A 6,000-nucleotide genomic window follows, 5' to 3' on the forward strand; every position below is an offset into this window, starting at 1 on the left:
GTCACTTCAGGACAAATCAAGATTTCTCAACCTCGTACTTTTAACATTTTCAGCCAGATAATTCTCCACTGTGGAAGACTGTCCTCCACATTGTCGGATGTTCAGCAGTAGCCCTGGTCTCTACCCACAAGATGCCAGGAGCGTCCCCTGAGCTGTGACAACCAGAAATGTTCTCCAGTCACTGCCAGATACCCCTACCTTGAGGGATGAAATTGTCCCTGGTTGAGAACCAGTTATAAACTTCAAAACTCTAAGCAGATGTTTAGATTCTACCTAATATAACCACTTTATTTTGCAGAGCACCAGAGAGGCATTTTTCAGTTTTCCCAGTTAGTGACAGACCCTGGGCCAGTGTTCTACTTCATCACACTGCCTTCCAAGCTTATTCACCAGCTGCCCACAGACTGACTGTGAGACGTGAATCGTTTGGGAGGGTTTATCAGTGAAGGCAAGGACTCTGAGCCATTATTGCCTGTTTGTGGAGAGATTATAATAGTGTTAAGAGGGACGTAAGGGAAAATCATGAAAGTAAACACATTTCTTTTCCCACCCCCTTTCTATTTTTGCCTGTGTGTTTGAGCCAGAGCTTGGCCCAGGTTTGACGGAGTGGATCGTCCTCCTTGGCAGCGCCAGCCAGGAGAGGTTCAGCCTGCAGAGTTCGTTGCCATTTCACTCACTTACAAAGCTCACTCTATTTCTTTCTTCTCTTCTATCCCAGCCAGGGTGCCCAAGCAGAAAAGCATTAGTCTCCTCTGCTTCCTATCAGCTCAGTGATGGGGTGTTTCCATGCGAGCCCTGACATCTCAAGAGAAAGTTAGCTGCCCGTGTTTCTAGAACATGCCATCAGGCTTTGGAGAGTGTGTGCCATTCAGCACTTCTGCTCTTTCTCCAGGGGCTTTCATACCTATTATCACATTCTTCTTCTGCTCTGGCCCCTGCACTCAGAGATGCAGGCAGCTTCTCCAGTTAATCTTCACACTCCTCATAGCCTCATGGGATCTTGGACTTGGAAGAGAAAGCATAAAAAGCATTTGACATCCAAAGAGACTGAAAGCCTGCAAGGGGGGGATGACCTGCCCAAGGTAAGAAGCCAAGGATGTGAGAGTCGGAGCTAAAGCCAGGGAACCCGGCTGTCATACCATGAACTGGCGTATTCTCTCCACCACATTGTTATTGAATTCTGCCCTCACCCTCAATCGTGGAATCTTTTCCCTGGGGCTGTCACATTAACAAATTCATTTAAGCAGATGTTTTTATTTCTTTTGAGTCCTTGATAAAGAACACAGGCAGTACACAAATAATCTGCAATAGGGACAAGTGAAAGAATTATTCCTTTTTCTCAGCAAGTGTTCACTAGGATATCCTCAGCATTTAGGGAAATTGGAAGATTCCTTGACTCTTTATGACCTGAAGGGATTTCAAGCCACTCCAGGTGGAAATTTCCATAGTCTTATTTAGAAGGAAAAAAAAGGTGGAAACTTTTCTATCATCATTTGTAAGTCCCATGGACAGTAAATATTATTAATAAACAATGTTATATATATCCTTGTTTGACTAGAGGAGCAAACAATGTAATTTCAGTTAAACACTCTGCTATGAATGTTAGTTCATAAAGCCCCAGCTAAAATGGAGTTTAGCCTAATTCATGTTCATTTAGAAATACTTTAAATATAAGAACATTGATCTGTTTTAAGAGTTTGGACAAGCAAAAGCATTTTAAGCCTATCTCAGTTCCTTGCTTTCTATCTCCTTTTGTTCTGCTTTGTTTCTTTGTGGAGGCAGGCATTTGTCAGTGTCTCTCTGTCCCTCTGTTTGCTGACAGGTTGGTTACATAAGGTTTGTGTTGGATTCATCATCATAAAGTTGTCTTTGCCTGGACAGCAAGTTCTCGAAGTCTGTCAAATGAGAACCTTATCCTGAGATGCGAGCTGACAGGTGTGCAAAGTGGCAGGCCAGGGTGGGCCTCCTTGGTGAGATCATTATTGGAAGAGGGAATCTGGGGAATAGGGAGCTGGGAAATAGGAACTGTCCTTACACGATGCTGAGAATGTTTCTGATGTACCTACTGCCTAAAGAAGCCTAGGCCAGTATCAGTCAGGGGGTATTTACAACTACTGTATGTAGCAGGGGAAAAATATAGGTTTTAGTCTCTGAATTCTGGAGCATACTATTAATAATACTATATAGATATCTTCTATGAAATCTTACTAAATATTAGGGACTGTGTTAGATACTTTTGGGGGCTTCCCTGGTGGCTCAGATGCTAAAGAATCCACCTGCAATGTAGGAGACCCAGGTTCGATCCCTGGTTTGGGAAGATCCCCTGGAGAAGGGAATGGCAACTCAACTCCAGTATTCTTGCCTGGCAAACTTCATGAACAAAGGAGCCTGGCAGGGTACAGTCCATGGGGTTGCAAAGAGTCAGACAGGACTGAGTGACTAACACTTTCACTTCTTTCACTTTAGGCACCTTTTAGGCATTGTGTGACCTTGACAGTCTTATGAGGTAGGTAGCAAAATTGTATTCATCTAACAAATGAAGTAACTGAGTTTCAGAAAGGTGAAGTCACTTTCCAAAGTCACATAGCCAGCTAGTTGCAGGGTTAGGACTGGAACCCAGGTCCGTGTGATTCCTGAACACACGGAAACCAGGGAGTGACATGTGCCAGTTTATAGTCCATGCGAGAGCAAGTGTAAGAACTGGAAATGCAATACCTTGTTGAGAGAAGAGGGCGATTGCTGTGGGTTGGGGCAGGGAGGAATGTTCCCTTGGAAGCATGTGACTGCAGGGTTTGTTGGGAACTGGGACGGGAAACCAGTCACTGAAGTACCTGGTTTGCTTCCCTGAGTCTCTGCTTTGTCTTCTCGTCAGAGAATCAGGCCAGATTGAAAAGAGGATATGAAACATTAAAACAAGCACAAGGTAAAGCAGGAACACAGCCTCACATCCTGGAAAATTCATTTTCTGTTTCTAAAGTTGGGAAGGTCTGCTACATTGAGCAGGTAGCTGGACGTTATGGAAAATATGACCTGCCTTGGTGGCCCTCTGCATGTGCTGGCCGTTTTGAGCTAGGATTCTAGGTCAATGGAGATGAACTTCTGACAACAGAGAGCAATGAGGGTTAACATACCTGGAAGGATGCTTTTTATTAAATTCAGCTATGCTAACCCCTACTTCACACAGTGCAAATACAATTTGAAGGAGAAATTTTTGAAATACCTAAGAGAACAAACTTCCCAACCACTTTCAAGAACTTGAGAAATTCTTGTGTCTTATGAATAATAGGAGGCAGGGTGAGGTGAAAAGAGGCCTGGACTGGGATTCATGCAACTAAATTTCAGGTCTCAACTCAGACTCTCCACTGTCTGTTTGCCTGTCTCTTTCTCTCAAGTTGGGTAAGGCAGTTTCCCTGTTTTCTCAGTGGACCTCACTTTGCTCATCTGTAGAATAGTGAGGCTCGTGCAAGTGGTCTCTACGCTCCGCTCAGCTCTGAATTTATACAGCCATTAATTAAGAGGCTAATTAGAAACAGCAGTTTGTTTCTAGTTAGAGCTGGGCATTTGTCATAAAAAGAATGGTTTAATATACCAGGGGTGGTCAGCTTGCAGAAGAGAATGCCATGAAGCACAATTTGGTGCATGATCATTGCCTTCAAATATTCAAGGACCATCTGGGGAACAGGAGCATATCTGTTTTATATGAATACCAGAAGGCAAGTAGAACCTTGCAGGAAGATAGATCCATGTTCAGGGAAAGGAAAACTTTTCTGAGAGTAAAACAGCTTCTCTCTCAGAATAGTGAGTCTCCTGTCATTGGAAGCATTCAAGAGAAGTGCAAATAAAGCTCTGTGTGGGATGAAGCACAAAAATTTCCTACACTGAGCAGGGCTTGGACTAAGACCCTTTCCAAATCTGTGATTCTTTGTCCCTGAAAACAATAGACCTAAATGTTCTTTAAAAAATATTCAGACCATTCCCTAATTCCAGCCGGCCTTCTCCCCAATTCCTCTGGACTTCAGAGGTTTCACTGCATTCCTAACCAGGAAACCTCCGGGGGAAATCAGGATCTCAAAAGTCCTTGGCCATGGGGGGAAATCCAGAAATAGAGCAATAAGGTTAAGCAGTTTTCCAAACTATTAGACCTTTTCATCAGCTGCTCTTCCCATGCCTTTTGCAAATGACCTACTAACTCCCAGAGAGAAAATACTGAGAGCTGCAAAGTCCTCTCTGCAAAGGCTATTACATCCTTCTCCACCCTTGGAATCATTGCACTTCCTGTGGTCTTTCCGTCACCCTCACAGGACAGGAAGGAAGGGAGGCAGGTTGCTGGCCAGCACAGGGAGCACTTCAAAGCCCTCTGGCCCAAGATTCTGAGGACCTGGGAACTGTGTAGTATACCCCTAACCACTGAGCAGCCTCAGCAGATCACTCCCTTTCTCTAGACCTGTTTCATCATCTCTTAAGAAAGAGAGTTTGGTTCATGTAAGTCCCACCTTTCCTTCTTCCTCCAAAATTCTGTAAGATTTCAGGAAGTATTCAGTGCTACACATCTTGTTGTATGGCTCTTATTTTAAAAGTACATTTTTATCTTGCTAAAAAAGTAATATAACTCATTCTGAAACTTTTAAAAATCTACTAAAGCACAAAATGAGATGTGTGTGTGTGTGCGCGCACTCAGTCGTGTTGTACTCCTTGCAGTCCCATAGACTATAGCCCACCAGGCTCCTCTGTCCATGGAATTTTCCAGGCAAGAATGCTGGAATGGGTTGCCATTTCCTGCTCCAGGGGATCTTCCCGACCTAGGGATCAAACCCATGTCTCTTATACCTCCTGCATTGGCATGCAGTTTCTTTACCACTAGCACCACATGTGAAGCCCCACAAAATGAGATAAATCACACATAACATTATCACCTAGAGATATATCACATTGTTAAATGTGATGTTATGCTTTCAGTCTTTGTCCTAAGCATGGCTATACAAATGAGCTGAAATATATTTTAAAATAAAAAACAGAATTAGATTATTCATACAATTGTGGGCCCCTTGATAATACTTTAGTAGATGCCCCCTTGAATATGTTTTATGTATAATATAATCTAGATATCACAATTGCTACTGGCAATAGAGCATTTAGCAGTTTTTCAACTTTGGAGTACAAAGAAGCATCATTTCCAGAACATCTGGGTTGAGAAATCTGAATTAGAGCCTAAGAATCTGCATTTTAGCATGATCCCATGGATTTTTCCAAGGGCCATATTTTTAGGAACAAGGTTACAGAGATAAATTTTGTACATTAAGCAGAACGCCTCCTCTCTTGTTGCTAGTGGATGAAAAATATGTTTCTGTACTATACTTGTCTCTTTGAAAGCATGCTTTCTGCACCTGGCCTCTGATTTGCTTTCAGAGCGTGGGAAACTAACCATAAACTGCCAGGGCAGGGCTTTATCTACATTGTTAAGTGTCTCTGACCCACCTGGTTGACTTGTGCTAAAATCAGTCTATTCAAGTTAGATAGTGACCAATACCTACCATTTGAAAAGTGCAACAGCAGGTTTCTATTCCATAGAGCACCTGTTGTGATCATGATGGCTAAAAACTACAGCATGTTTACTGGGAGCCAGACCTTGTACTTGGTGATTCTCCTGCATGATCTTGTTTAGTACTCACAGCAACCCTACAAAATAGGTACTATTATCTTTGTCCCCATTTTATGGATTAGGAAAGTGAAACTCAAAGGGGTCAACTAAGTTGCTGAAGATTACAGACTATACTGAAATAAAACCCACATATTCTGAACCAGAGCCTAGTGTTTTACCACTAGGGTAGGCGATCTTTCCCCCATAGGGGATCAGGTAGGAGAGGAGAGAGACAACGCTAAGAAGAAATTTTTAATGGGTGTTTTATTTGTGTTTTTATTCCCTGGGGATTCTTTTCAGAGAGGTTTGATCAATTTCTGAGCCTTGAAACTAAGGGGCAAGCCTATATCCTCTAGGTAAGC

This window comes from Budorcas taxicolor, chromosome 7, assembly GCF_023091745.1.
Source record: "Budorcas taxicolor isolate Tak-1 chromosome 7, Takin1.1, whole genome shotgun sequence".
In the NCBI taxonomy this organism is placed as follows: domain Eukaryota; kingdom Metazoa; phylum Chordata; class Mammalia; order Artiodactyla; family Bovidae; genus Budorcas; species Budorcas taxicolor.